Raw genomic sequence first — 21,829 nt, forward strand, 5'->3', positions numbered from 1 at the left:
ATATGAAAGACTCGCAGCTAATATCATCCTTAATGGGGAAAAACTGAGAGACTTTCCTCTGCAGTCAGGAACAAGACAAAGATGTCCACTCTCACCATTACTATTTAGTATAGTACTGGAAGTCTTATCCTCAGCAATCAGACAACAAAGAGAAATAAAAGGCATCCAAATTAGCAAGGAAGTAGTCAAATTTTCATTATTTGCAGATGACATGATACGTCTGTGTAGAATACCTGAAAGACTCCACCAAAAATTTGCTATAACTAATACATGAATTCAGCAAAGTCACAGGATATAAAATCAACATACAGAAATCTGTTGCATTTCTATGCACTAGTAATAAGGCAGCAGAAAGAGAAATCAGGAATTGATACCATTTACAATTGCACCAAAACCCACAAGATACCTAAGTATAAACCTAACCAAAGAGGTAAAAAACCCATACTCTGAAAACTATGGAACACTTATGAAAGAAATTGAAGACACACAAAAAAATGGAAAAGCATTCTATGAACATGGATCATAAGAACAAACATTATTAAAATGTCTATACTACCCAAAGCAATCTACACATTTAATGCAATCCCTATCAAAATACCACCAGCATTTTTCACAGCCTAGGACAAACAATCCTAAAATATGTATGGAACCACAGAAGACCCCAAATAGCCAAAGCACTCCTGAAAAAGAAACAAAACTGGAGGCAACACGATTCTGGACTTCAAGCTGTAATACAGAGCTATAGTCCTCAAGACAGTATGGTACTGGCACAAAAACAGACACATAGATCAATGCAACAGAATAGAAAACCCAGAAATGGACCCACAACTCTATGGTCAAATAATCTTTGACAAAGCAGGAAAGAATATCCAATGGAAAAAAGACAATCTCTTCAACAAATCGTTCTAGGCAAACTGGGCAGCAACATGCAAAAGAATGAAACTAGAGCACTTTCTTATAACATACATAAAAATAAAGTCAAAATGCATGAAAGATCTAAATGTGATACAGGAAGCTGTAAAAACTCTAGAGGAGAACACAGGCAGTAACCTCTTTGACCTCAGCTACAGCAACTTCTTACTAGATATGTCTCCTGAGGTAAGGGAAACAAAAGCAAAAATGGACTGTTGGGATTTCATCAAGATAAAAAGCTTCTGCACAGTGAAGGAAACAATCAACAAAACTAAAAGGCAGCCTATGAAATGGGAGAAGATATTTGCAAATGACATTTCTGATAAAGGGTTGGTTTCCAAAATCTATTGAGAACTTACCAGACTCAACACCCAAAAAACAAATAATCCAGTTAAGAAATGGGCAGAACACAGGAATAGACACTTTTCCAAAGAAGACATCCAGATGGCTAAAGACACATGAAAAGATGTTCAACATCACTCATCATCAGGGAAATGCAAATCAAAACCACAATGAGATACCACTTCACACCAGTCAGAATGACTAAAATTAACAACACAAGAAACAACAAGTGTTACACTACATCTAAAACTAATGATGTAATGTATGGGGATTAACATAAGAATAAAAAAATTAAAAAAAAAAAGAAACAACAAGTGTTGGCAAAGATATGGAGAAAGGGGAACACTCTTGTACTGTTGGTGGAATGCAAACTGGGGCAGCCACTCTGGAGAACAGTATGGAGTTTCCTCAAAAAGGGAAAAATAGAACTACCCTATGATCCAGGAATTGCACTAATAGGTGTTTAACCAAAGGATACAAAAATACAGATTCAAAGGGGGTACACGCACCCCAATGTTTATAGCAGTATTATCAACAATAGCCATATTATGGAGAGTCCAAATGCTCATCAACTGAAGAATAGAAAAAGAAGAAGTGAGGTGGAAATGGAAAATTACCCAGCCATCAAAAATAACAAAATCTTGCCATTTGTAATGGTGTAGATGAAGCTAGAATGTATTATGGTAAGCAAAATGTGTCAGGTAGAGAAAAAAAATGCCATATGATTTCACTCATATATGGAATTTAAGAAACAAAACACATGAATAAATGGGGGGGAAGAGAGAAGGAAACAATTAATAAGAAACTCTTAAAGATAGAGAACAAACTCAGGGTTGATGGCAGGAGGTGGTGATGGGCTAGATGGGTGATGGGTAGTAGTAAGGAGGACACTTGTTATGATGAACACTGGATGTTGTGTGTAATTGCTGAATCATTGGATTCTACTGATATCAACATTGCACAGTATGTTAACTAACCAGAATTTAAATAAAAATTTGAAAAAATAAACTAATTAAAAAAAAGAAGTTAGGTAAACAAAAACTATCCTAATATTAATTAAATTCATATTTTCACAGGATAGCAGAATTAATAAAATTGAAATTTATACTGTATTTTTCCATATATATATATATATATATATATATATATATACAAACATTTAACTTGTCTTAAGCCAAAATTTTCATAGGAAACAAATTGATATTGTCCCAAAAAATATTCTATTCTGGAAATGGAGGAGGAAAAAATCTAGTTTGTTGCTATGTTATCTGGAAATATCTGTTCAGTTATAAAAATAATAGGAAGATAAAGACATTTTGACTTAAGCATAAATAATGTGTATATGTTTATAATTTTCTTTGAACTTTACAATTAAATATAACATTCAAAATTAGGGAGTTTCAACTTACTTAATATCTACTCTTCTGACCTCCTTACTTTACCTCATTAAGAAAACTAGTTAAAAGATAAATGCACACAAATAAATTAGTCATGACATCCTTTTGAGTTTTTGAATGATAACAAAAATAACTTTTATTATGTACCAGGAAAAAATGAGGTTAATTAGGCTAAGACTTATAGCTTACTAGTTTTTTGGTCACGTAGGTTGTTTGAGCCTGATGGAATCCTACATAATTTTAATAGCATAGATATACAGTATGAAATATATTGCTGTAAATCTACAAGGAGAATGATCACATATTAGTACATATCAGCAGAATTATACACACATGAACACATGCACACACACCCCCACACACACACCTCCATGTTCAGGAAACTGATAAGAAGATTTTAAGAATTTAGAAGATGATATTGGGCATTGCTAAAGAATTTTGATCAAAACGTAAGGGCACAGTATAATAAAGCAGAATCTTTCCATTTTAAAGTATAATCAGTGACTTGTGACACAACTATGTTACCTTAGCTATTGACAACTTCCTTTGAGATCATCTATTAGAGGAAAAGATTTAGTAAAGTAAACAACAAATAAGAAGGTCTAATTTTTGCAATCCACAAGCTTTGAGGTTGATATTTATGAGGAGCTCTCCAAAACATTGATAATCAAGCCTAACTCATTTTAAAAATTAATTTTACACCATTTGAAGAAATGAAGAGTACCTCATCACAAGTTTCCTTCTCCACATTGTAACTAGCAGGTAGAAGTTTCCCTGTGATGTGTTAATATGAATTACTACTAGAAGAGGGGGGAAAAAAGTTAAGGTATTTGTGTTCCCACCTTGAATTATGAGAACAAAATTCCTTAGTTGTAGTGAGACGAAAGGTATAGTAAAGAAATTAAATAAGATTTGTAAAATGTAAGTAAAATATTCCTAAAAGGAGAGCATCTATATGGGGTAAAGTCTAATATTAATTGTGGAATACAGAGGCAAGAGTTAACATGTGGAATGAAATTAGACAGATAAAGACAGAACAGCAACCAGATCAAAAGCATTCCTCAAAGGACAGGTGTTCTAATTTAAGACATGGAACCTTTAAATTCTATTGAAACTATTTATTTAATGCTATGAAAAATATTTAAAAAGAAAGAATTTTTTTTCATAGACTGTTTCAGAACATTACCCTAAAGGATACTGATAAAATATTGATACAATTTTCATCAATATGAAGTTGCATATGAGGGCCCTGACATAAAAGCTGCATTTCAGCTGGGAAATTGAAGCTTTCTTTATGTACATGAGGCTTAGGGCCATGAGGGAATGAGATTTGTGACAGACTAACTCCTCGATGTTAGGAAAGGGACTGTTGACAGAGGTTGTTTTGTGAACCATGTGACCCAAAAAGGTCATATAAACCTTAACTCTGTATTTTCTGACTCTATCTTGTTTTGCCAATTCAAAAGGTATTTTTATCATACAGGCCACAGCACTAAATTTCAGACCCAAAGTTAGGGAAATTCCATAATTTTGCCAAAGTCTTAGTGATGCTGGGCACTTGTGACAGTTACTCTTAGTTCCTGGGGAAGTTTCAGTGACCTGAAAATCATGCAGTTTCCAGCTAGGTGATGCACAGCTGAGGGCAGGGGAGACTTGGAAATGTGGACGGTTGGTTTGAATATAATCAGATAAAGCACTGGATTTGGGGAGCAACAATTTTGAAAGAAAAGGAAAGTTTCTCCAATGAATTCAGATTAAACAAAAATTGCCAAAGAGGAAAGGAATAATTGTATAATAAAGGCATATACAGGATAGCTCAATTGCTAAAAGTTATAGGTTTTGATAGTTAGAATCTATGTTAGAAACATAAAAGTTTTAATACTATATTTGGAGTGAGATAGAATCCTAAAAGCTGCAAAGAGAGGAAATCTTTTTTTTTTTTTTATAGTCTCATTTAAAATACATTTTGGGTGCTTGGGCAAAGATAAAGTATATTTGAAGGTATAAATAAGCTTTCCTCTTTATGTTTGCTGAATTTATTTTCAGTGTCTAATATGCTAAGGTTCATTCTATATGAATTGCAAGCTGATTTCCCTAAAAATTTTTCATATTAATGTAACTAAATAACAGCTAAGTGATCTTTATCTTCAAAGCTTAAAGTTCAAATAGGCTCATAGCGAAATCTTGCTTTCATAAGATTTCATACATGTTTTCATATAACAAGGAATCTATGAAGAATTGTGGTTAGGTGACAGATATAAGTTGAATTAGAGAATAAAAGGATAGTGCAATATGGTTTGCATCACTGAAACAATAGTAAGAACTTACATCAGTAATTAAAATGTAATTTTCAACATTAGTAACATGAACTTTATGTGTTTTGTGTCATGTAAATTATCTGCCTTATATTGATATATTTACATTTTTTAAAAGATTTTATTTATTTATTTGAGAGAGTGTGAAAGACAGCACAAGAAGTGGGGGTGGGCAGAGAAAGAGGGACAAGCAGACTCCCCACTGAGCAGGGAGCCCTATGTGAGGCTGGATCCCAGGACCCCAGGATCATGACCTAAGCCAAAGGCAGACGCTCAACCGGCTGAGCCACCCAGGTGCCCCCATGTATTTATGTTAAATGTCCTTTTTACTCTATTTACAGAATTACTGAATTAATGTTTTTCATTAATAATAATATTTTCCCCATGACAAAGTAGTCTAAGGTTACATATCACCTTTATTAGAAAAAACATAGTGAAAATATAACTTAAGACTTATGCTGATGAAGCTGGAGTGAAACAAATATAAAAGGTTAGTTAGTGTTTTTGTTTTCTTGATTTAATCTTTTGTTTCTCTTCTTTTGAAAAAATTCATACTTGAATTTCCTCACAATCCCTTTAATAAATACTTAGTTTCTATAGGAATTACAGTGTTTGGGGCACTAGCATTGACTTGTTGCATTTTTATAATGTATTTCCCATTCACTTCTCTTTCCCTTTGTTACAAATGTTTTCTTATGTGATCACTTTAACAACCATAACTAAAGTATTGAATAATTGATATACATACACTTTAACTTAATATAATAACTTTTCTTTAGCACTTGGTGTGACATCACGTAAGAGGCTCATTTTGTAATTTGGCAACGTCAAAAATAATTCAAAATACCCAATGCTTTGAAATGATTTATGCTGCTAAGATGATTTCTAATTCTAATTACAGATGGTAAAATCAAAGTTTGTAAGTAACTCTGAGTCTTTATGTGAAGACATCCTTTCTAGATATTACTAAAAATTGGGTTATAATTTTACAAAGAATTCATCATATAATCATGGAATGCAAACAGACAAACAAAAGCAGATTCAATGGACATTATGGAACAAATCAGTTTTCACCTTTTTGTGTATGCAGAGAAAATAAGAGAGAATAACTTTTTAAATATTAAAGAGATAAGTTGGTTCATGCATTGGAGAGAAAGAAAATTGAATCCATAGGCTGCATGATCATATTCCTATCTATCTCTCCAAACTCACTTTTGTCTCTCATTACTCTATGGCAAATTGTCAATCTCTTTTTATTTTGTAACTTTGCTGATCATTTTCCATCCTTGAACTTGTATTTAGTTTAGTTTAGTTTTTTTCCTCCTGGACTACTTCTCTCCTGGCCCTTCTCAGTGACTGGCTCTTTGTCATCTTTCCAGGCTCAGCCCCTTAGAAAGTCCTCCCCTGACTACCTGGTATAAATAAAGCAGTATAAATAATTTCATTCTATATCTGTCTCTTACCTGTTCATTTCCTTCATGGTACTATTGGTTTTTTGTTATTGGCATCTCCCTAGAAGAAAATTCAAGTAGGGCAACAATTCTTTGTAGAAATGATCATGTTATTCCTTTTGCTGTACGATGGAGCACTTGCCATGGTGTCCCATCACATCAATGAAATTAGCAACTCAAGAGTCAGGATACAGATAACATATAATGGCTGTTGGGACTATTCTTCTACTCATTCAAAGGAGAAAGAAAGAAATTTTTGATTTGCAATAAAGACAGCTATATCTTATTTGGTGGAAAGAAAGTTGATTTATTGCTGTAGAGAAATTCAACGGTGTACACAGGTACCCCTGGAAGCTGAGGAGGTAAACTGTGAAATATATTCACTTATGAATATATTCATTTTTGACCCCTCTACCTGCCATTACCTAACGTGTAATTATGGAGCTGGACCCCGTAGGAATTCCTCCTGTGCTACTTGCTCAGGGTTAAGCTCTCTTAGTGGTGAGTTGTCCCTGAAGAGGTCAACACCAGAGGGGAAGGGGTCTCTGCAAGTCCTTGTGAGCTCCTCTTGAAGGCTCTTGCAGCACCTGATGGCCACTAGCACTTGACCCTTCCTGGTGGGCGGTTTCTGCCAGAACCCAGGGAGGATTTTCTCATGAGTATCTACAGTGCAGCATCTCCCTGTGGAGAAACTCTCCCCATAACCCCCCAAGAAGCCTCATAGAGGGTTTTGAGACATGGTCCCTTCCTGGGGGGTACCTTCCCCTGGCATCCTGGATAGCAAACTCCCCCGACCAAACTTCCTCACTCTCCTGTAGGCCACAGCTGTGCCTTCTCCAGGGAGGCCTGAATTCCATTCCTGTGGTCCTTCCTTCAGATGTGTCCTCCTTTGAGTGTTCTGCCTCCACCCTGTGGGGTGTGCTTCCTGTAGCAACTACTTTACAATCCTTAAGAGTTCTCTTTACCTCTAGTAGCCAATTCATTTTATTCAAATCTCATATTTAATCATTCTTTTCATTCATTCACTATGCAGTATCTACCTTCTGACTAAACATTGACTGAAAAGGGAACATTGTGTAACATGACTATCTACTGGGGGAAAAAACTTGAAAAACCCTGTTTTGGTGAGTTTAGGAGTGCCATGAGCACACTACGAAGGTGCACACATGAATTGTGTCTTTCAACAATATCAACTTTATTCAATCATAAAGCAAAGTTAATCACAATTATAAAGCACATTCATGATTCCAAATTCAATGACATTTCACCATGTGATTACACTTAGCTTCTTATACAGCACACGGAGCAGAACATAAGACAAACCACACAACAAATTAGATAACAGTAGGGTGTAGGACGTTAATGAACTAAACACAAAGTTAGTCTGTGGGCATGCAGTTGAGATAAGACCTCAGTCTGGTCCAGGTAGGCTCTCAGCCCTTACTGCTTTTTATGTTCAAACAGTGACACATCTCAGTTCTGTTCAGAGATCAATCAAGCAGAGCCTCTGATGGTAGTTGCCTCTTTTAAGTGACTAGACATAGAAAGGTCATGTCTGAAGAGTCTGACAGTTTGCTGCCCAGATGCTCCCCTTTTTAAAGGGATTTAATTGGTCTTGGGCCCCTGCAGATATCCTCTGGTTCTGCTCATTATCAGTTCTGGGTGTCAGCTCACGCTGGTCCCAGAGATAACTCCTAGCTACAGTACCTTAACTGCTTGTGTCATTGCTTGACACAGGCCCCTGCTTGACATGAGGGACTCCATTTTGTTCTCTACAAGGAGAATGGGCAGAAGAAATAAAAGAGGCATGAGTGGGGGAAAAAAGATGAGTTCATAAACAATAAAAGAGATTTTAGAAGTTTAGAATCAGAATAAATATTTCTATTTGGCTTTTGCTAAAGGAGAGGCCATCTTGAAATCAGCTTTTGGTTTTAAGGCCTCAGCAAAACACCAAAGAAAGATGACCTTCAAATATTTGGTATTTTGTTTTTCTTCTTTGCTGGAACTCCTACTCCTTGAATGATTTTGATATGCAAAAAAAGTCTCTATAATAGCCATTGTAATTCCAACTCATTCTTATTAAAAGATTTTCATTTTTCAAGATAAACTCAAAATTTGGATTATGGTGAGATAATGAGGATGTAATCTTTCTTGCAGAAACAGATTGTAGTGTTGACATAAACAAATCCTGACTGACTGAAAAAACAGGTCACTATACTGGATCAACCAAATGATCAGTGAGCTGATTTCCTCAATTATGGCCTAATCACAGTAACTTTTTCACATATTGACAAGGCGGGGAATGACCTCATGAAGGATTTTTAGGGAACTGAAGGCGATAATCAACTAATCACCTTCACATGAATATGGTGGCACTCTAATCATCCTCTAATGCTAGCCATCAGGGCTGGCTTAAGTTGGATTGGAGCCTTACTGGGTGCATTCCTCAGACTGTTTCCTACAGAGCTTCTCTCAAACACTCAATGGTAACAATAAAATCCAGGACGAGCAAAAACACTTGAAATAAGATTTTGGATATACAAACAAAGTATAAACAAAGCAAGCAACAGAATAAACAGGTTAATGGCAAAATAACACTCTTCACTTCTATTAAAGGGTATACTGGCAAACTAAATAGTAAAATGACATTGTCTCTTTATTTACCAAATGAGTTACTTTCAAATTAAGGAATACAGTTTCTTTATACAAAACCTAAGTCTATTCCCTGATACACAGCCTTAAATTTAATGGCCTTATACAATAACCTATGTGATTACAAATACTAGGTTTATAAAATAAGTTTGGGGAACAGAACTCACGTAATTAATCAGTTATCTGATTGTTCTAACAGAATAAATTCAGCACCCAGAGCTCATAAAATTAGCCAGAGCTCAGCTTTTCTTAAAACTGATGTACCTGGCAGCAGATCTAAAGGATAAAAATAGAGTTTGGGGCTACGGACCAGGGGGACATCTCTTGGTCCAATGATCTCTTGGAATGCTGCCAAACTCATTGAAATCTCTAGAATTGTTAAAGGATGATGAGATTGCCATATATCTTAAGTAACAAGACAAAGCTGAATTTATTACTTATTGTAGTAGGGGAAAGCTATGCTGGTCTGGTCCATTCTTGCAGAAGAGGACAGGGTTTTAAGAAGTGTGGGGTGTCAGGACTGGCAGAATTTCAGAATTAGAAGCTTGCTTACTCAGGTGAGACTATTGTTGGTTGTTCGCATGTGGAGCATGTTTATTAGAGTAAATCTGTTTTTAACTTACTGATTTGCAGAAGCAAGGAGTTGTCATCAATTGGTTGACTTGTCATGGTCATTGGTGTGAGTTATTGCTAAATTAAATGCATTTAAATCTAACTCTAATTGCCACATGTTACCATGACTACATGGCTACAAGACAGTTCGTTGTTGTTGTTTTTCCTCCAAGGAGTGTGTAAATTCCTTCTTGTTTTTGTTGATTTTTGTTTTGTTTTGTTAATTCTCAGTAAGTTAAAATGTATTAATTCATTTGAAAATAAAACATAGGTGAGCAAATGGCAAATTATTCCTTAAGTTAGATATTGTCATCTAATTTCAGTTTACATGGAACACTTCTCCACCTCATAAAAAATAAACAAGGTGCTTCACCTCATAAAAATAAGTATGGGGGGCCTGGGTGGTGCAGTTGGTTAAGTGTCTGATTCTTGGTTTCAACTAGGGTAATGATCTCAGGGTCGTGAGCTTGAGCCCCACATTGGGCTCTGTGCTCAGTGTGGAGTCTGCTTAAGATTCTCTCTCCTTCTCTCTCTCTTTCCCTTTGCCCCTCCCCACACACTCTCTTTCTCTAAAATAAATAAATTTAAAAAAAAGAAAAAAGTATATATTTGAACAAGAGTATGGTAGAATGTTTAAGTCATAATTGAAAAAAAATGTTGAGTCTCAATCTCATTCATTAAAATATTAGAAAAGAATGCAATCATAAATTCCTTTTACCAAGATGGGACCTCAAAAAATTCATTTCATAGCCTCCATGTGGGTAAGGTAACTCAATATTTATGAATGTTTTATGATGTGCCCATTTTGTGCTCCTATTGCCATATGCTCCTATTGCTCCTATTGCCGTGCATTTTCATCAGCCAGGAAGCATAACATATTGTTGGGAATTAGGAAGAAATTTTAGCTCCCTTTATAATTCCATATGTGCCTTGCAACAGTCCAAAGAATGGAGAGTGGTTTGTCACAAAGTATCTTCTCCATTCTTAAAGGTTAAAGACCTTTCCTTTCCAAAACTACAGCTTTTTCAAGGGTGTCCATTGAAGAGTACAGCAGGTTGGACAAATTTCTAAGTTGTCTAAAGTAATTCAGAGCACTGAGGAGATTAGGACATAATAGTCATCCCAAGATAATCATGTTTTTCTTGTGTTAAGTAAAATTAAATGCATCATTATATATTTATAGATGGCCAACTGACTTTGCCAATATTCTTAGATTTTATATGGAAAGGAAATAATTCCAGTTCTATTGCTGGTGATAATCTTTCAGACACCTATGATACAATTGTGTATCGGAAAAGAGAGATATTTTCTCTCATACATGTTTTTTCTCTTGAATTAGGAATTCTGGTATATGAAGACCCCTAATCCTAGCTTGATACCTTAAAATTCAATATCATGAAAATTTTGATTTACCATTCTATAGTGACCCTTTTATATTCAAACACATATATATGCATAGGAAAGAATTTCAATTTCTGTCCATTCTTTGTAAAATTCTTAGATATTTTATTAGTTTTGTGAAAGGCAATAAAAATTATTCAAATTTATAATGAACATTTTTTGTAACAAATATTTGTTTGAGGGATAAGGGGCTAACATTTATCATGTAGCAACATTATGCATTAAACAAACACAGATACATATATACTCAATATTGCAATAGAGACACAGTAAAGTATATATTTCATTTGATATTCATAAACTCCTTCCACATAGTATTATTATAATATTATGACATAGGCATTCTAAGTTACACATGAAGGAACATCCTCAGAGTGTTTAAATAACCAACCTAATTTCACTCTTTTGATCGTCAGTAGAGTCAATTTTTGAAACAGTGTTTGATATCAAAAATAATAACAACCATGATAGTTAACACTTATTAAGAGTTTACTATATGGGCGCCTGGGTGGCTCAGTTGGTTAAGTGTCTGCTTCAGCTCAGGTCATGATCCCAAGGTCCTGGGATTGAGTCCCTCCTAAGGGCTCCTTGCTCAGAGGGGAGCCTGCTTCTCCCTCTGCCTGCCTCTCCCCCTGCTTGTGCTCTCTCTCTCACTCTTTCTGACAAATAAATAAATAAATAAAATCTTTAAAAAAAGTCTGTTATATATGCTAGGTAGAGTACTTTCTCAGCACTGTTGTTATTTATAAATAACAACAGCCGTATGAGGTTAGCTTTATTATTATCACCCTCCTTTGATAGATGAAGAAATAGCACTAATAAAGTGAAAGCAGAAGCTGATGAGAACCAGCTATCAAACCAGATTTTCCCATGGACTCCCTAGTACACAACATTGCTCATGATCTCCTAAATCCTGTCTGTGCCAATTTATTTCTATGTGTGTGGGTTTGAGGAGAACATTTCTCAGCATCCTCTGAACAGCTACAATCCTTTCCTAAATCTTTCCAGAAAACAGTTCATAAATAGTTGTAAGAGACAGTGACTAAGACTTGTCATAGTATATTTAGAGGGAAATAAAAATATTCTACTCTTTTGTGTATGTTATATTGGAACAAATAAAAATATGTACAAAGAAGAACATTAGAAACAAAGGTCCAAATCTAGACCTTCAAGACTATCTAAATTTGATAATTAAGTGGGCTTTATGAACTCATATCACTTTTGCCCTAAACACCTTTTTGGCAAAAGCCCCTAAAACATTTCAGTGTCTGGCCACATTATTTCAAAGTGGGGGGATGGATCTTCTAAGGCAGTCCTTACTTGACAGCAAGTCTGAAATGCAACAGCCTGCCACATCTAGGTCTCAGGCATCTCAGTGGAGTGGTCTCTCATTTTCAATGGAAGTACATCTGTCACTCTGTGTATGGGTTACCTCAAAAGGAAACATCACAAGACAATTCAACCTCACAATCAGCTTTCATTATGAGTTAGGGAAATGTCAAAGAATCAACATTTTACAATTTACAGGAGAACTCTTATTAGCAGAAATGAGAAACCCAGTGAAGAGAATATTTACCTTCAGTTGGTCAAGCCTCAGTAATTTTTTTAAAGGTTTTATTTATTTATTTAGAGAGAGAGAACGAGAGTGTGCACACATGTACGTGCAGGGGGGAGGGCAAGAGAGAGAGAGAGAATCCCAAGTAGACTCTGTGCTGAGTATGGAGCCCAATGCGGGGCTCGATCCCAGGAGCCTGAGATCATGACCTGAACTGGAATCAAGAGTCGGATACTTAACTGACTGAGCCACCCAGGTGCCCCAAGCCTTACTTAGGCTTTTTATTTTATTTTATTTTTTTAAGTAATTTTGGTTTACAATTTTTTTCTCACTCATGATACTCGACAAATCCAGTGTTATGGTAAGTTGTGTTCAACTCCAGCAAAGCATGTTAGGGAAGTTTGCTTGCTTGCTTCTTTCTTCAATCAAACTATTTTCCTTGGCAGTCATAAAGGACACTATCTTTTTCCTGCATTACCAACTTTTGTTGAAATCTTGTTACAGTGACAAGACTACTTTGAGAATACAAATTCCAACCTAGATATTTTAATATTAAAAAAGAAATTAATAGACATTTTCTATTGTGGTATATTTTCTTATCACACATTATTTTATTTTTTCCGGTTAAGCTCCCATAATATATCAGCCTTATATTGAAATCAAGAGGTGGGGGCACCTGGGTGGCTCAGTTGGTTAAGCATCTGCCTTTGGCTCAGGTCATGAGGTCTTGGGTTTGAGCCCCATGCGGGCTTCCTGCTGGGTGGGGAGTCTGTTTCTCCCTCTCCTACTGCCCTTTCCCCCTGCCTGCTCTCTCTCATGTCCTCTTTGTCTCTCGAATAAATAAATAAAATCTTTAAAAAAAAAAAGAAAACAAGAGGTAGAATTTTGTTAACTTACAAATGACTGAGAGGCATATACTCTAGTACAAATTTAGCCCTATAGTTATGGCACATATAGGAGACCCCAACAGAAAATTTGACTGTTTTTTGGGGCTGCATAATCTGAACCATAAGCTCACTATTTAGTGTAAACTTGCAAGTAGCTGTATATTGAGAATTACAAACAGGTTAGCTGTTGCCTGGAGAATAACTACATGTGACTTGTGAGATGAGGCAAAGAGCCAGAGGGTCCAGATGGATGATGACAGGGTTATGGCATTTTCCTCGTGAGATTTCTCTGCATAACTCCTAAGTCACAAGAGTATGAGAAATAAATCTCATCCACAGCTGAGACACTTTCTGCCTCTAAAACTAATCCAGTCTTTATTTTTATCCAATGTTCTCTCTTCAAAGCTATTATTCTATAAAATGCTTCAAAATTACAAAATTCTTTAAGCAATATTAACTTTAGTAGACATCAGAAAAGAGTTTTGAAACAGACACAGAATATCTGAAATATATAAAAATAAAATTATCTTGGGTGATATTGTGTGTTCTCCCTCCCCCTCTCCCTTCTGCTAAATAGAAACAAATCACAGGGGCAAAGATTTTGAGACATTAACTTCATTCACATTTAATAGCTTTGGGAGACTGTGGAGGGTCAAACTTTTTCAGAAAATTAAAAATGAAAAGTGCTTTGAAACAGCTCACTTGATATGAAAATGTTTATTACATGGTAAAGACTGACAGCTGGATTCATTAGGTGATGGCATTTTCTATGCTGACATAATGATCATTATGCTAAAGAAGCTTCACTTTGGCTGCAGCCAGGGAACAGTTCCATTTTTACGATTCAGTCATTGTTTCTGGTGTCAGAGCTATACATTTAAAAAGCAGAGAATTCAAGAAGGACAAAGGACCATGAAAAAATATACATCCTTAATTTTGCACATAAAATATTCATATTTAATATTCCAGGGAACTATAGTATTTAAAATTGTCATAAGGAATAATACTTAAGTTTGTATCCTGATGCAACTCTATCTTTTGTGACATGAAGTTAGTTTTGCTTTTTATTCTTATTTACTACACAAGAATATGATCAAGGATGTTATGACTACTGTTTATTGACAGAGCTGAATGGTAAGAAATAGTGGATTGAAGACACGAACTATGAGAAATGGAAAATCTCAGTGAAGAACTTTCCCTCTTTCCCAACCTTATCTTAGATGTTTTTATACCTTTCCAAACTTGCAACATATTTGAATCCTAAGTAAGGTAGGAGTTGTGTTCTTCTCTTGAGGATCTATTTGTAGATGCTAATTCTGAAATGATGTGCTCTCATTTGAGCCTCAGGAAGATGATTTCATTTATTTTCAATATTACTAAAAGTAATAAGTAGAAGTTAAAGTATGCATATTTATAAAATTAAATGTAAATTCATATCTTGAAAAATAATAGTTTTGGATGTATAAGATAAATGATGGGCGACACTGAAAATTGTGAAGCAGGGAAAAATTTGAATATATGGTCTAAGATTTGTGAATAACAGGACATGACAAGACATGATTAGATTGTCAATTTCATTAATCTAAAACAGTCACTGATACATAAGGGCTGTAGCATGCATTTAAAGAAATGGATTCCAAGGACAGGAAACTTACGAGGCTGTACAGTGAATTCCAGCAAGTCTATTCTTTCTCCTGTACTGCCAAAACTTCCACATTTCCAAGCAAAAGAAACTATTCTAGGTAATGAACATAGGAAAGGAATTCTTAGACACATACCAAGTAGTTCACAGATCAATGTGAAGACAAAGAACCAAGCTTAAGAAAAATGATAGCAAAGCAGCTCTAGGAGGCTTCATGGCAAAAGGCAAATTTGAAGATATCCCTAATGGAATCCATGAATTCTAACCATTTTCTTATTCCTGGATCACTTAACTCATGACTGGAGATCCTGTCAGAAGCATTAATTGTCTATCACCACTTGGCTAGAGGAAAATGGTTGATTTATGATGCTACTAACTCAGCCCCTGATGTGGAAAGAAATTAGGTACACCCATCAAACATGGGATGGATTCCGGGCAGCCAGGGCACTGAACCCTATCCTCAGCACCACTCACTTGGCATTTCTTTGTCATCCTCACACTTGGGCTGCCCTTGCCCCCCAGACTCTTAAAGGCATAAATATATATCTGTATAATGACTCCTATCATAATTTGACCGCAAAATGCAAATGGTTTCCATATTTGCAAAAATTCTTCTCCTCCTAATGAGCCTATAAGAAAAGCTTTTATTTATATCTTATATTTGAGCAAACTTACCACTAATCAACTTTAATATCCATCTTGGTTTGGTTTATTTTCTATTTGTTTTTAGAACTAAAATTACAAACATCTCCATGTTCTTCTCTTCCTTATTTTGCCTACAGCTATACCCTTACCCTCAGGATACAATTTAGCAGAATAGAAATAAATATTTGTTGAATAAATAAATCAGTGCTATCATTTATATCTGAGGCCTATTTTCCCTGACTTGTTTTTCAAAATAATTCCTACGCATCCTTTCAGTTTGGCTCAAGATCATCTTATCCTGAACTCCTGGGCTAGTTTAGTGCCCTTTGTGTTTTGTCCCATCGGATTATCCTCTACCACAGTAGTTACCAGATTATACTAAATATCTGTCTGCAGGTCTTTCTGCCCCTCCAATCCATATGCTTCCTTAGTGCAAAATCTACATATATTTGTCTTTCATGTCTACTTCCTGTGGAAATATCACATAAAGTAATTATATCTTCATGAGCCAGGCTTCTTAGGTTCAAATCCTAACTTGGTCATTTGTCACTCTCAAACTTGTCACTGGGTTGCCTGAGCCAGACATGGTTCACAGCTCTGAGCCTTGGCAGGGTAGCATGAGTGTGGAGGTGCTCCATGTTTCTTTTAGGAAGGCCAACAACAACAACAACAACAAAATTCTTCTGAGGTGCAGGTGACCTGAGATTGGTAGGAGGTGGGCACAGAGTTTTAGAGCAAAGCCCACTTGCAGGCAAAGAGCTGCAAGACCTGGGCAATGTGGGTCTGTATTAGGAGAGGTATGGTGAGGTAGTCAACAGGCTAGGACCAGGACTATGAACTCACCAAGGGGATGTGTGTTCTAAATGCAAAATTGGACCAGACCACGGAGTTATGTGAGGTTCCCACACACAAGCCTTTGGAAGTAGCCAGAGTGTGTGGCAGTAGCCAGAATAGCAAAATCAAAGCACATGAGAACTAAAAATACTTTCTCCTGCAATGTTCCAATAGCTTTCTCAACTAACAAAGCTTAACACCATGCTTTCCACAAAGGAGAAATGCTCGAGGAATCGATCACTATTATCATAAAAACAATAAAAACAGATTTGGATTTGAGACACCATAAACTGATAATTGGTACAGTCTAGCCAATTTCTACATGTGGCCTTCTACACACATTTAAACTCCTATCCATCAACAACATAACTCCATATTGTCACCTAAGAGGATACAGCTGTCCTTCCAACAAGCAAAGATGTACTCATCATTTCCCAAAGTGAGGAGAAGCATAGCTCTGAGAGTCTTATCTGGTTATATTAAATATGCCTCAGATTCAGTCATGTCCCAGCAAATACTCTATTACTTTCATATGAGATTGTAAATTTAAGCTGTGTTAAATTGGAAATAAAATAAAAATGGGGAGGAAGGAGAAAGAAATGGCTTACATATACAAACAGGCAAACAAACATGGCCACAAAGGAAAATACAAGAATCCTCTTTTCTGCAATAGGCCAAGCAGTTGTAATTGATGTCCATGGCTTCCTTCTTCCACTACATATTTCCTATTTGCCTTGTTCTCAGCCAGAACTTCTGCTGGTCTTGGTTTTCTACATGATGGAATGACCTAAACCTTCAGTCATGAAAGGTCTGTCTCTCCAATCAGTTTGCTTTGTTTTAGTATTTTTCTTTCTACATTATGCATGGAAATAATGAGGGGTGTTCTAGAGAATCCCTGGGGTTCTTGAAACATTTTTCCTACAGAATCTCATGATGATGCACTGAACACAGACTGTCATTCCAGAGACTCACACCAGCTACTAAATACTTCAACCCAGAAGGAATCCGTGCCATTCTGCTCATAACTGATTGGCCAGAACTAATCATATGGCTTTGCCTTAGAGCAAGATAGTAGGGAATTATAATTATCCTATGTGCTGGGGCACTTGGATGGCTCAGTCAGTTAAGTGTCCAACTGGTGATTTCCCTTATCTCATGGGTCATGGAATTGAGCCCCATGTCAACCTCTGCCCTCCTCAGTGGGGAGTCTGCTTGAGATTCTCTCTTTCTCTCTCTCTCCCTCCCCCTACTCATGCACACATGTGTGTTCTCTCTCTCTTTCTCTCTCTAAAAATAAATAAATAAACAAATCTTTAAAAAAAAATGATCCCATGTATCTAGAAGGACAGGAGAATTTTGTAGGGGAGCACTCTAGAAATATTTACCAGACTAGACGAAATAATTTTTGAGCAACAATAAGTATTTTAATGGGATTGCCAGTATTCATTGCCTCATCTCTTTTCAAATACAACTTTTTCTTTTCTCTGAGAGCATCTGTTAATACTTCTTATTAGAGTTCATTTTAATTTTTTCCAATTTCTTTTCCTTATAATAATATTTTTTTTATAATTTTGTGAGTATTTTTTTCTAAAATACATGCTTTAAAACAAATAGCAAATCTACCCATGTAGGTATATATGAAATTAAAAACAACAAATAATGAATAAATGCCTAGTAGTTTTTATTCATTAATATACAAATGAGAAAGTAATAACTTTTCCCTAGCTGATACAATATATAATAAAATGAACAGTATGGAAGGGAATCAAGGAACCCAACTTCTTTCATTTCTTGTCTTTGCCACCATCTGTGTGAAATTAGGCAAGTTATTTTTATCCATACTGTGTTTCCATTTCCTTGGGGAAAATGCTATTTTGAAGAGTTTGCAGACCTCTTAAAAGTCAACTATGAGGTCTGTACAGGACTATGGGTCTTAAGTTAACAAGACCTGGAATAAATAGTATTTTGATTATTATCATGTTCTGCTGATTGTTAAGAAGCCTGAGTACAGCGGCAGAAGCAAAGAAGACAGTTTTCTTGTTTTTCTCTCATATAACAAGATTTGTGAAGGTGAGTAACTCAGGGTTCGATGTGACAGTTTGATGGCACCATAAATGCCATTAGGACTCAGTCCTTCAGGGACTCCTCTATCATTCCACTACCCTAATCAGCAGCTCTTTTCTTTTGTGTTACTTATTGTTTTAATTGCATCTATTTTAGAAGAAAGAAGAATGTAAGGAATGCAAAGGGCAAGAATAAGATACAAAAGTATGTGTCAGTTAAGCTTATTCCTTTTCACCAAACAACTGCTTTCCTGGAAGTCCTGTAGCCTTCTACTGACAGATCATGGCCTGGAATATGAAACATAACCACCAATAAATAGCTGCAGGGTCCTGACTCAAACATCATTTATATTCAGTTAGGAAGTCAGAAAAGAAGAATTGATTAGACAACTGGTGGTGTTTGCAATAGATGGTTATTTAAAGTCACTTTTCACCTCCTTTTCAGAGATTTAGTTTTTTTGTTTCTTTTCTTTTGGTATCAAAAGGGCATCAATTTGTAATTATGATAACTATTTTTGTCCACTTTAAATTAATATACACTAAAACAGAAATAACCTTTCATGAATGAAAAAAAGTATTTCTTTAGTACTGGGTATGGCCCAGTTACTATTCTAGGCCCTAAAGCTATATTAATATCCAGGTCAGATATGGCATTACTTTCACTGAGAATATGTTCTTACTTCTGATATACTGGCCTTTTTTAATGGAATCTCATTAAAAAGTCCTAAAATCACATGAAATAAATTGTATGTCATGTATTAACATTTTTCTATGCATCTACATGTTATTAGCTACTTAACATCTTTAGGAAAAGTGAGAAATTAGTAACAAATCATTTTGTATGTTTAGATAAATAACTAGAGCTGAGAGGGGCATATAATGAAATAAGTTGATTTTTAAAGCAATGTCAGAGAGTGATAACTGATGCTATATTTAAAAAGTGATTTGTGAAAGGGGTAGGAGAGCACAAATTCTACTTTCAGCAAAACTGTTCTTTAAAAATGAAAAAGAGAGCACCTGGGTGGCTCAGTCGGTTAAGTGTCTGCCTTCAGCTCAGATCATGATCCCAGAGTCGGGGATTTGAGCCCCACATTGGCCTCCCTGCTCAGCGGGGAGTCTGCTTCTCCCTCTGCCCCTCCCCCTGTTCATGCTTTCTCTCAAATAAATGAATAAAATCTTTAAAAAAATAAAATAAATAAAAATGAAAAAGAAATTAAAACACTCCCAGATAAACAAAAGCAGATGAGACCTGTATTGTAAGAAATACTAAAGAAGTCCTTCAAGCTGAAACAAGAATACATTAGATGGTAACTCAAAGCCACATGAAGAAATAAAAAGCACTGGTAAAGATAACTATGGATAAATATAAGACAGTGTAAATGCATTTGGGTCTGTCACACCTTTCTTTTCCTAACTGATATAAAAGACAACTGAAAAAAGCAATAACTTTAAATATGTGTTGATTGTTTTATATTATTAAACATATAATTTACATGACAATAATAGCAATAATGAGGCAGTAAAGAACAAACTATACTAGAAAAAAAATTTTTATATATTCCTGAAATTAAGTTGGTATTGACCTGAACTAGACTGATCTAAGCTAAGATGCTAACTGTAATTCCCCAAAGCAACCCTTGTGATAACTCAAAAAATATAGTAAAAGGAAAACAAGGAAATTGAAATGGTACACTAGAATATCTGTAAGAACCAAGGGACAAAGACATATATAGAATACATAGAGCAACATGCACGTGTGAATCTTAACAGTAATTACAGTAGCCACAAAGCACTTAATCACTCTGATAAAAAAGCAAATATTGACAGAATGAATTAAAAACAACAGCAGAAAAAAGCATAATCCAAGTATATAACATAGTTCATATATAAAAATACTAAAAGTTTGAAAAAGGGTGAATGAAGGCATGCCATACAAAAGAGATCTGGAGTGGATACACCAGAGAAATATCAGAGAAAATAAACTTCTACAGTGTTAATAGCAACAAAGATGTACATTTTATAATGCTAAAAGTTCAATACATCGAGAAGATATAATAATTATAAGCATAAAAGTACCCAATGAGACACACAAAAAATACATAAAGCAACTACTAACAAATTTTAAGAGTAAAATAGAACATTCAACAATAGTATTGAAACTTGAAAACCTACATTCAATAATAGGTAGAACAGCTAGTCAGAAGATAACAAGGTAAAAAGAAAATAAACCAATGAGACCTTACAGATATGTGAACAACCCACAACCCACAATAGCAGAAAATATTCTTTATAAGTGCATATGTAACATTATCCAACAATAAACTGAAAATGATTGAAACCACACAAAGCATGTTCTATGACTAAAATATAATTAAGTTAGGAAACAATAGCAGGAAAGAATTTGAAAAATTCTAATTTGTGGAAATCATATAGCAGTCTTTGATCAGTGAGTCAAAAAATCAGAAGGAAAAGTAAAAAATACTTTTAGATGAATGAACATGAAATGTGTCAAAATTAATGGTATGTAGCTAGAGAGTGCCTAGAGGGAAATATATATCTATGACACGTACATTAAAAAAGAAAATCTCAGAGTACCTGGGTGGCTCAGTCAGTTGAGTGACCGACTCTTGATTTCAGCTCAGGTCATGATCTCAGGGTTGTGGAACCAAAGCTTCCATATGGCTCCACACTTGGCGCTTGGCAAGGAATCTGCTTGAGATTCTCTTTCTACCTCTGCCCCTCCCCCACTTAAATAAATAAATAAATCTTTAAAAAAACAAAAAAGAAAGTCTCAAATTAATAATCTAAATTCCCACCTACAAAAGTAGAAGAAAAGAGGAGAAAATTAAACAAAGCAAACAGAAAGAAGAAAAAAACTATGATTGAAGTGGAAATGAATGAAATAAAGAATATAAAAACAACAGAGAAAAATCAGAGAAACCAAAAGTTCTTTCTTTGAAAAGATAACAAAATCATTAAATCTTTAGGTAGAGTGATCAAGAAAAAAGAAAGAAGATTCAAATTTTTAAATAGGAAATGGGAGTGGGGACACCACTGAAAAGTTTACTGAAACTTAAAATAAGGATTGCAAGGAAATATTACAAGCCACTACATGGCCAAC

Source organism: Mirounga angustirostris, unplaced genomic scaffold, assembly GCF_029215605.1.
Source record: "Mirounga angustirostris isolate CCGP_5_RB_7025 unplaced genomic scaffold, mMirAng1.0.hap1 SCAF_4, whole genome shotgun sequence".
NCBI lineage: Eukaryota > Metazoa > Chordata > Mammalia > Carnivora > Phocidae > Mirounga > Mirounga angustirostris.